This window comes from Arachis ipaensis, chromosome B07 (genome assembly GCF_000816755.2).
Source record: "Arachis ipaensis cultivar K30076 chromosome B07, Araip1.1, whole genome shotgun sequence".
NCBI lineage: Eukaryota > Viridiplantae > Streptophyta > Magnoliopsida > Fabales > Fabaceae > Arachis > Arachis ipaensis.
Genome location: NC_029791.2, coordinates 95,781,882 through 95,792,858, shown reverse-complemented (window position 1 = coordinate 95,792,858; position 10,977 = coordinate 95,781,882).

Sequence of the window (10,977 nt, the reverse complement as noted above, 5' to 3'; positions counted from 1 at the left end):
AAATCAGAATTCATAGATCTATCTATAAATAAACAAAATTAGTTTTTGAGGATAATTTATCCTTATTAGTTAATATTGTACTTTCCCACCACGAATAAATTGAATTGTATTGTATTTTAAAAAGGAAGATGGGTGTTGTAAAACTCTTTAAAAACATACTCTGTATATATATAATTTACTAAAAAAATATTTATCTTATATGATTTTTACTATTAAATAAAAATTATATTTTTCATTCAATTGAGAATATATTCTTCCGAATTTAATAAAGTGTTTTTAATTATTGGATTATTTTATTGTGTGTTTGTGAGTTTCTAAGAGAAAGCAAGAAATTGCTCCTTTTGTTTTGTGGAAGGGAAGGAAAGAGCAGGGTATTGAGAAAGTGAGTCATACAGTTTGTTTTTCTTATAAGGAATGGTTGAGTCTCAATCACAAAAGATATAAAATACAAAAAATAACGAGGTTAGCATCTGAGCAATGTATTATAAAATTCTCCATATAAATCAAACATATATAATACAATCTTTTTTTTTTTTTTNNNAGTAAAGTTGACCTTTTTAAGTAATAATTAGTAACTTTACTTGGGCTGAAAGGGAAAAACCTCAATACAAGCCCATTAAAACATTAAATTGGGATCTACTATTTGCGTTTGTTATTTACTTTTATAAAAATTTCGGTGTGGATTACTTTAGCCAGATGCAAAGTTGCAAACCATGACTAGCTTACATGAAATCCCACGCCAGCAAGTAATTGGAAAACTGAAAACAATTCTGTATATTCATGTGTGGAACATGTTTGAAATACACACACGTTAGATAGGATCTAATTCTGCCTGTATATCATTTTTGTATATTTTTTATAATTTTATTTTAGCATTATAATTATCGATAAAAATTAAATAATAATTAAAAATTATCTTTCATATCATAAAATGTGTAAAAGAAAATATACATAAAACAATAGTACATAGTACATACATTATTTTTTATTTTTATATGTGTAATATATATATATATGAAAGTTGAAACCATGAAATAATCGTTTATTGTTTTGGTAAATACTATTCACTGTGCAGAGCTAGCGAGCTTCCTAATTTGCTACCTCGCGTTTTGGATTCTCTTATTTGAGCTGAATATAATCCGCAAATCCTACTTCGTTGTCATGGCACATGGGACCCCGGTTGTTCCTTTCTTTTTCCCGGGATCTGAATCTGAATCTGATGTTAGAGAGAAATAGGTGCTATTTTGCATTGCAAAGATTGTTGCCTAGTTCACGTGCGTAAAATAGTACAAGATGTTGGGCTGCATCGAGTTAGTGGAGTTAAATCCTAAAATCTCCTGGAATGGGCGTCATGCACAGATTTTAATTCCACTAATTATGTAAATTGATAAAAATGTATCATTTTAGTTTTTCGTTCATTTTTTATTAATAGCTGAACAGCGTGATAACATGGTTTAATAATATAGAGTGTTAGTGTGATGTGGTATGCTGACATAGACGATTGTGACATGTGTCACAATGTTATTTAACCACATGTTAGATTGTGCCACATGTTACAACAATATTCGTTCATGTGTCATTTGTTATGTCATTATAGATTCACTAAATTAATCATTTATTTTGCATTAAATGACTAATTTTAATCCTGAAATTGAATATAATGTACAAAACTAATTCCTTTACCAGTTTGTTCTTATTTTTTTTAAAATTCAAAATTCTTAATATCTTTTTATGCATTAATTTTAATTCTATTTTTTACATATCAAAATTCTCAATATCTTTGGATGTACTAATTTCAATTCTATTTTTTCACGTATAATTTAAATACAAATATTTTTATAAATTTTTTTAAGATTTTAATTTTAATTATATATTTTTTTATAATAATTTAACATTGATAAATTTTGTAATATATAAATGTTATTATAAAAAAATATATATGATTGATTGGACACATTTCTTTCATCCAAAAACATGCATTTTTAACAAAAAATCAAGAATCAAAATATACTTTTTTTTCGGTTATTATGAAATACAGGTTGTCGTGTGTAAATGGGTTAGATTAAAGGCACTTCAAGTATTTTTACAACCATCTTCCACTTTTTTCATCTAGCCTAGGCGAAAGAGATCGAAGATGGTAGTGAGGGTGCTTGAAATGCCTTTACGTCAGTTCCAATACGGCGGTTAAGAGTACTTGCAAGAGAAAAATATTTTATAAAAATACTTGTATTTAAACATGTGAAAAAGTAGAATTAAAATTAATGGATTCAAAGATATTGAGATTTTTGAATTTATAAAAAAAAAGAGAAAAAACTAATGAAATGACTAATTTAATGTACGGCATTCAATTTTAAAAACTAAAATGAGTGACTTAATGTAAAGTGAGAAACTAATTTGGTGCATTTACAATGATGACATAGCAGATGACACGTGGACGAATATTGTTGTAACACATGACCAAATAACATTGTGACATAAGGTACAACCGTCCATGTCAGTATGTCACATGTCACTAGTCAACACATTATCGTATTATTACACGTGCCAAAATTATGGAGTGATACGTACCACTAACAGTCTACATCATTAAGTCATGTCATCACGCTGTTAACGAAAAATGAGTTAGAAACTAATGTGATGCATTTTTGTTAATTTCAATAACGTAATTGGTGTAATTAGAATCTTAAGAACGATTTTGGTGCACGATGCCAATCTTAAAGATCATTTTAAGATTTTAAAACATATTCTGTCAAAACACATCAACATATATGAAAGGGGATATTTGTGATAAGTGGTACCATAAAAGCTCACACCGAGGGAACCATTATTGAAGGGAGGGATTTTGGTTCTTATAAATAAAATCATTGTTATTCTTTGAAATTCATTCTAAAATTGTATACTTTTTTATACGCAATTGTAGAGAGGATAGCTATAAGTAGTGTTGATAAAAAACAGGAATGAACGTAACTTTTTCGAATAAAAATTAAAAAATATTGAGTTACTAAGTGTATAAAATTATCATATACTATATATATAATTTATTTTTTGTTTGAAAAATATATTTAATATTTAGTTTTATTTAAATGTTTTAGCTCTAGTTTTTACTAAGATTTTAATTAATCCAAAGAATGATTCAGATTAGGAGACTTTATATTATTTTGTTTACATTATTTTGTAAGAAAAATATAAAGTTGAAGTTCTTTATATGAATGTATTACATATTCTTAAAAGAGATTGAACTCACAAAGCAGTTGAACTCACAAAATTATTGACCACATTTCAGTGGAACATCAATACGATGTTAATTTATTTTTTGCTATAATTGACACACACTTACAAGAGTCTAATAAAAAATTCAACAATAATACGGTGGAATTATTTGCTTTAAGGTCAACTTCAGATCTTAAAGATAATTATAAATCTTTTAATGTCAACAAAAAGTGTGTGAATTAGTAGAATGCTTTTGTCTAGATAATTTTAGTGACTAAGAAAAATTTCATATTAAAATGTAAACTCAACATTATGAACTTGATGTTCCTAATCATATTGAATTGAGTAATTTGTGCATAATTTTTGAGTCATGTCAAGAGTTAACGAAAAAAGAAAAGTTTTTAACGTATCTTTTGATTAATCGTTTGATTTGTTTAGTATTAATTCTCTCTATTTCAACTGTTATAATTAAGTGATCTTTTTCACCTATGAATATTGTGAAGAATAGACTCAAACAAAATGGAGATGAACTTCTTGCTAGTTATTTTTTGATTAACATTGAGAAGAAAATTGTCGAAAGATTTGACACAAATTTTATTATCGATGAATTTTATGATATAAAGAATTAACGTGTATCACTTCGCTAATAAAAAATACACACATATTTTTTATACTTTAAGATATATTATCTATCAGTATATTTTTGTAATGCATCTTATATTATATTTTATTTGCATAAACCTTACTTTAATATTCTTTATGGCAAAACACATAAACAAAACAAATGAAGCTAATATTACACCAATGTTCTAAATGCAAACACGTTACATGAATGACTTGTTTTGGCAATGTATCTATGTAAATCGAGCTACCTAATTCGATTTACTACATGTTTATATAAATCTAAATATATTGATTCGATTTAGCTAGTGTAGGTGTAAATCGAAGTATATTGATTCGATTTACTAAGGACGGATGTTCAATACCTAAATTGACACTAATTTTTTTTATTTACTGTGTTTTACGAACCTAAGTAAATCGACTCTAGTAAATTCGATTTACTGATATACTGATACAGAGATATAATCGAATTTATCTAGTTCAATTTACTAAGAAATATAAGTTATATAAATACAATCAGAACGTTAGGGGTTCATTAGAGTGGGACTTACAATGGCTAGTGAAGATAGTTTCTTTTGTTCTTGTAAACTACAGAGAAACGATTAAAAAAAGTGAGAGAGAATAAAATTTACTGATAAGGATCCCTTGAGTGTCTTTATCAAACCTTCTACGAGTTTTGTTGAGTTTCAGAATACTATAATCCAAACACTGGAACTGTATGGTGTGAAACAGGTGGAGAAGTTATTTTATAAAATTCTGATTTCTGTTGTACAAGATGGTGTGAAATACGACTCCTTTGTGATAGACAATGACGAAAGTTTGCAAGTTTTGTTTCATTGTCGGCGTCAATTTTCCGAGATGAGGACCCATGAACCATTTACTAAGTTTGGAGATGTGGTCTGTAGTTCAGGAGGATCGAACCAGAATCCTCAATCCTTAGCAATGCTAAAAGCTTCTAGTTTAATGTCTGTTGCTGCCTCTTCATCTGTGCTTGTCATTGCACGTGAGGCAGTTTTGGTGGCATCTCTGTCCTTCGCAGCCGATTTAAACCGCGATGGTGATGGACAAATAGGTGATAATTGAACTTTCAGTCAGCTTGCTATTGTGATGGCCGGTACTCCCGTTATATAATATCTTATCACCCTAAGCCTTACCTCTAGCCGTAAAGCAAAGGGTGACAAAACACCATGACAGTTCTAAAGCTCATACAATTGTATATAAGCAAGGAATATATTAAACTAGAAGCCTGATGAAGGAATTAAAGCTCAAAGACTCAAAAAAAGAGATACAAAAGCGTGAAGCATTCTCAAACGATAACCAAAAGCATAAAGCTAAGAAAAAGGATCACAGATATAAGATAAACAAGGTCTATATGTATGTATGTATGTATGTACAATAACAAAAGAAAAACTAGTCACAGCTCATGGAGTTTGGACCGACTAGTCCAAACAAAAACAACAGAGTTTTTGAAAGTAAAACCGATACATCTTGTCTCTCAAGGTTAAGCCTCTATGGCAACAAGTACATTATACATAAGTAAGAGAATAACTATATCAAAATAAACAAAATATAAAAGAGAGTCATCCTCCGCTCTGTCACCATCCGCAAACTCACCGAGGTGGGTTGCGTCCTTCATCTGAAAAATAACAACAACATATGGTATGAGAACTGGAGGTTCTCAGCATTGTAACAATGCCCAATAGATAAGATATAAGGTTCCGGGACGCCAAAAGCAATCCTAGAACTTCCCACAAGCATAAGATTCAAACTATGAAACATTTAAATAAAAATCATAAAAGGGTTATCTAGTTTTAAGGATTTTTTAACTAACAGAAACACCGCTGTCCCACAGCCTTCGCCAACCTATCCTCCATGCGATTCTATCGCCACTGCCTACCGAACCTCATCAATCCCAGCAGAAAATACTAGTAGATGCAAGCAAGTAAAACGTAGGTAATATACATTTACATCAAGTAATTTAAGAAGAAAATAAGTATGTTATACATTTAGGCACTAGATGCAATTAGACAAAGCAAGCAAATATATAGAAGATACACATGATGAATGTCTGTCCTATTGGACGTGATATCACTTGTTGGTTCAACTGCTAACCCAACACATCCACTTAGGATGTCGCCTTTCGGTCATGAATAATTGGTACCCCAAGGATATAGTGCCTGGCCCACTATCCAGGGATATAGTGCCCAGCCCACTCTTGCGACTCGAAAGGATGTGAGCGGGATACTCTGTCTCAGACCTCACATCTCAACGTAAGCGGGATTAACCACCATTCTTACACCGGCGCCGCAGCCTCGACAAGCGAGATTAACCATTGTCCTTGCCAGACGCATAATGACTTATCAATCTCAGTATATCAATAGCATATAATCAATCTCAGTGATCACTTTCAATATCCAACAAGTTCATCATTCCTTTCCAAGTTCCAAACTCATCATAACCATCATTAGTTCTCAGTTTCTCAAATTCATCATCAATCTAGTGTTCCATCAATTCACAGAACTAATCCATATATGTTACATCACAAGCCTAAGTCACCGTCTTCTAAACTCATAACAGAAAATATCTAATTTAAGTTACCTAACCTATCCTCACTAGCCTTAAGGCCTGATCACTAGTTACAAGTCTTAAATAGTAATTAAAGAAGTTTAGAAAGTTAGAGGAACTATTAAACTTTCAAAAAAATAAATTTACAGCAAAACAGGGGTCATGCGTACGCATGGGTTGAAAAAAAGCAGGGTTGCATATGCGAGACCCTGCCAGCGTACACGAGAGTCCAAAAATAGAAAGCAGTCTCTGCATCACGTGTTATAAGTCCCGTACACGAGAGTACCTGGCAATGGCCACTTCTCGCGTTGCGTGCACTGTCTGCGTATGCATGCTCCCAAAAAATGCTTAAAATGTTGTTTAATGCAGAATTCAGATTTTGGTACCAAACTTCAAACATGCATAACTTTTTCGTTTTAAAATATTTTTTATTCATTCTTCAAACGTCTTAAACCTCTTGGACCTAACTTTCATTTAAATCGAGTTTTATCAAAATTAAGCATCCGGAGCACAAGTTATGACTCATTGAAGTTGGTTAAAAATAAGGTTTTATCAAAACTTGCAAAGTTCTCTAGTTTTCCAAAACTCCAAACCAAACCAAATTCAAACACACTCTAACCAATACCAAAACCTACCATTCAATATCAACACTCATATATATATATGATCCATTAGTTCCCAACCACTTTCTCAACAATTTTTACACCTAAATATTATTCAATTCACCAATCCATCAATCCAAATTCAACAACATCATCCCATTTTAAGTACCATACTCACAATCATTATCAATCATCAATCATCATATTAAAATCACCATAATCATATTCCAACACATACAACTCATTCAATCTTTATCACAATTCATATGCCACATACACAAGTCAATCAACCATTTATTTAATTCAATCCTATCTTATAGTCTATTAGCCTAAGTTTCACGAAACATTACATATTAACTAAAGAAAATCGAAACTATATCTTGGCCAATTTCTGCATAACTCAAAACACCAAAATTGACCTCCAACAAGCTCAACCACCAAAAGTTCAATTCCAATACCACCAACTTCACACCAATAACAAGAATTCAAGCTATACATATTCAATTTACCATAATTAGTAACTAAGGCTCACAATTACACCAAACCACAAAGATTTTGTAGTGGCTTACCTTATCCGACAGTATAAGCGGCAAAATTCAACAATAATTCGATGCTAGATCACCCTTAAACAACCAAAATAAAAAAAAATCTACTTAATGACAAAATCCAAAATCACGAAATTGTTAGGACAGAGGACTGAGGCATAGATTTTGAGTTCTTACCAACTTTGTTTAGATGAAATCTAAGAGCTCACCGAGAGTTTCACGTGGCCACAAACGGTACGGAAAACAAAGCTCCCTAGCTCAAGTTATGAGCTCGTAAAGGGGAAGATGAATAGTAATCTCTTCTTCTTCAATCTGAGCAACTCTCCCTCTTGTGTGTGTGTGTTATGAAGCTGAACGGCTTCATTAAGGTACATTTATATGTTGGGCTTGGGTCCAACTTGGATCTGGTCTAACCGCTTAACATTTTTAGTTCGTTTGGCCCAACTTTAGAATTAGTGCCCGATTTTTAAATTCTAAATGTTTTCTAAGTTTTTCTGCAGTTTTTATTATTTTACACAAAATCAGGCAGACTTAAGCCAACTACTGTCAGTTAAATTACTGGTACGCATTTTTACACAATTCTTCGCAGAAAATACGTTTTTTCACTCAGAAAAAATCTATTGAATCCAAATTTCACCTTCAATTTTCTAACATTTCTAAATTTTCGAACCTATTATGGGATATTAATTTATTATTTTACTTTATATAAACGGTTAATAACTTCCGGTTCTTACATTCTCCCCACCAAATTAGAAATTTTGTCTCCAAAATTTAGGAATTACTTGAGAATAACTCGGGATAATACTTCCAAATCTCTGACTGCAATTCCTAAGTATGCTTTTCCATTCCAGCTCTCTTCTAGGCTACCTTCACCAACAAAACTTCTTTTCCATGCAGCTTCTTCACACTAGTGTCATCAATCCTCACTAGCGGGACTTGAAAAGTTAAGTTCTCCTTCAACTCAACCGACTCGAGTTCTAACACATGAGTTGCATCCGGTGTGTCCTTACGGAGTTGTGACACATGGAATATGTCATGCATGTTAGGTAAGTGTGACGATAAAGCTACTTGATAAGCCACTAGCCTGACACACCTTAATTTTTAAACTGTCCAATGTATCTCACGTTTAACTTCTTCGTCTTAATTGCTCTACCAATCCAATTGTTAAAGTCACCTTCAGAAATATGTGCTCACCATCTTCCAATTCTAATGACTTTCTCCTCTGGTCCGCATAAATCTTCTGTCAGCTTTGCGTAGTTAGAATTTTAGCTCAAATTTGCTTGATATTCTCAGTGGTTCTTGCTACCAAACCTGGATGAAAACACCTGATTCACCGGCCTCATACTAACACAGTAGAGACTGGCACTTCCGTCCATACAAAGCCTAATAATGAGCCATTCCAATGCTCGCATGAAAGCTGTTGTTGTACCCAAACTCCACAATGGCATCTAACGGTCCCAATTTCTCGGTTGATCCAACACACATGCCCTTAGCATATCTGATAAACCACTATTTTATGGTTTGTCTTATGCTCAATTGAGTGATTTTTATCAAGTCTTTGCACACTTATTCATACAATTCGCATGTTTTACGTTTTCCTTCCTGATTTTGTGCTATGATTGAAAACATGCTTCTTTGGCCTTAAATTTCCTATGTTTAATCCTCTCTTATTACCATTCGATGATGTGATATGTCTATTAAGTGATTTCAGGATTTATAGGGCAGGAATGACTTAGAGGATGAAAAGGAAGCATGCAAAAATGGAAGAAATACAAGAAGTTGAAGAAACTGCAAAGCTGTCCAGCCTGACCTCTTCGCACTCAAACGATCATAACTTCAGCTACAGAGGTCCAAATGAGACGGTTCCAGTTGCGTTGGAAAGCTAACGTCCAGGACTTCGAAATGATATATAATTCGCTATAGTGACCGTACATAAAAATAACACGCACGCGTGAATCACGCAGACGCGTCGTTCTGCAGAAAAACCAGCGTGGCAGATTTCGTCCCCAGCAATTTCTGGGCTGTTTCTGACCCAGTTTTCGACCCAGAAAACACAGATTAGAGGCTATAAAGTGGGGGAGTCCATTCATTCATAAAGATACAACTTTCATTTTCATAATTTTAGATTTAGATGTAGTTTTAGAGAGAGAGAGGTTCTCTCCTCTTTCTTAGGATTTAGGATTAGGATTAGGATTTAGGATTTCTATTATGATTAGGCTACTTCTCTTTATTCCAGGTTCAATGTTCCTTTAATTTATTTTCTACTTTTATTTATTCTATTACTTTAATTGTTATTTATCTTTTCAATTTGGCTTATGAACTCCATATTAGAGTTGATTTCTTTATTTAATATAATTTGAGATATTTCAGACTTATGATTGATTTCTTTAATTTATGTTATTGATGCTTCTAATTAATCCAAATTATTTTTATTCAAGTAGATTTTCTTCTCTTTTGGCTTTGGTTGAGTAATTGGTGACACCTGAGTTATCAAACTCAGCAGTTGATTAAGAGTTGAAAACTGCTGATTGACTTGGATCCCTCTAAAGCTAGTCTTTCCATAGGAGTTGACTAGGACTTGAGGAATCAAGTTGATTGATCCACTTGACTTTCCTTTATTTAGTAAGGGTTAACTAAGTGGGAGCAAAATCCAATTCTCATCACACCTGATAAGGATAACTAGGATGGGATTTCCAGTTCTCATACCTTACCAAGAGTTTTCTTTATAATTATTAATTTATCTTTCCTTGCCATTTAAATTACTTGTTCCCTATTTCAAAAATGAAAAAATACATATTTTTTCATAACCAATAATAAATTATACTTCCCTGCAATTCCTTGAGAAGACGACCTGAGGTTTAAATACTTCGGTTATAAATTTTATTGGATTTTGTTACTTGTGACAACCAAATTTTTGTACGAAAGGATTCTCTGTTGGTTTAGAAACTATACTTACAACGTGATTATTTTTATAAAAATTCTTTACTGACAGAAATCAGTTCGTCAAAATGGCGCCGTTGCCGGGGAATTGCAAACGTGTGCCTTATTATTGATTATTGTAAATATTTGCATTTTGCTTGTTTATTTGTTTTTATTTTTGTTTTTATTTTTGCTTTTTCGTAAATTAAGAGGTTATTGGTTTTTATTTAGTTATTAAAATTTTCGAAAATAATGTTCCTTGTTCCTTCTTGATTTTCAAGTTGTTCTTCGTGTTCATCTTGATCTTCAAGTTGTTCTTGGTTGTTTTCTTCGTTTTGATCTAAAAATTTTAAGTTTGGTGTCATTTTATTGTTTTTCTCTTTCCTCATTTAATTCAAAAATATCTTTTCTCTTTATTTTAATTGATTTTTCGAAAATTACAAAAAAAAAATTCAGATTTTTATTTTAAAATTTTTATCTTATCTTATCTTAGTTTTAAATTTCAAAATTCAAAT